Source organism: Aptenodytes forsteri, unplaced genomic scaffold (genome assembly GCF_000699145.1).
Source record: "Aptenodytes forsteri isolate BGI_AS27 unplaced genomic scaffold, ASM69914v1 Scaffold208, whole genome shotgun sequence".
NCBI lineage: Eukaryota > Metazoa > Chordata > Aves > Sphenisciformes > Spheniscidae > Aptenodytes > Aptenodytes forsteri.
Window position 1 is genome coordinate 185,031 of NW_008794963.1, and position 984 is coordinate 186,014.

The following is a 984-nucleotide window of genomic DNA, read 5'->3' on the forward strand; positions in this document are numbered from 1 at the left end:
GAGTTCCTTTGTGCTGCTCTTCAGGTGCTCTCCTGCTGACCTGTGTTCCTTCTCCAGGCTCTGGGCATCTATTGCTAGCCCTGGCATCAAACTGGTAGGAGTGGGATGGATTGAGGTTCCCCTCCCCTGGCAACTTTAGTTTAAAGCCTTAAATATAGGCTTTAAAGCCTTAAATATAGGCTTTAGAAATAAAAATTGTATACGAACTGAAGTGTACTTTAAACTTCAGAGCTGTAAATTTATCAGTCATTCTTGCTTCTGTGTTACATTCACCCAACTCACCTCTATTTAACCTGTATTTTAAAAATTCTATAGTTTAATTCTGCAAGATGTATAATTTAACAATCAACTCTAGATAACTTCGAAGTTGTTCTGTGTTTTTTGCCTCTGTTGATTTTTCTTTTTGAAGTCTCTCACTGTAGACTACTTTTTTTATAAATAGGGTCCATGGTTTCTGGATATCTGCTGGCATTTCTGTCAGCACTTGTTTATGGTTCTTTTTAGTTTCTCTTGTGTAACATTACTGTAATTTTTTAACTGAGTCTCTACTTCATTGTCACATACGTTCTATCAGTAACGTATATTGTTTTAGAAATATCCCATGGGTAGCCATTCTAATTAAATTATTTTTAAAATACAGTAAGTAGAACAGTTATTTTAGTTACGTTAGTGGCGTAAGTAGTGAACTGTCGTCCCTTGTCCTCCTTTTCCCAGTTACAGTAAGTTCATGCTAATCATTGATCAGACAATTAGAATTTGCAGGCTTCTATAAAAGAAAGATTAAATAAACAGTTGCAGTTTCCATTATTTTCCATAATGTTTTTGCTGTATCTGTTGTAAAATATAACATATAAAAGAAAGTGGTCTTTTTATAATAAAGTTTGTTGTGATAATAATGGGGGAAACTTTGTCATAAGCTCTACTGCAGAAAAAGCTTCTGAAAATTTCTTAAAAAACCTCATTTTTTTTTTCTGCATAAACTTT

General features: G+C 33.6%; 1 protein-coding gene across 1 annotated transcript in view; it reads left to right on the forward strand.

Moving 5' to 3' along the window:
- Positions 1–984, forward strand: part of DECR1 (2,4-dienoyl-CoA reductase 1) — a 28,012-nt gene that overhangs the window by 21,412 nt on the left and 5,616 nt on the right. The gene's annotated exons all lie outside the window — the stretch shown is intronic.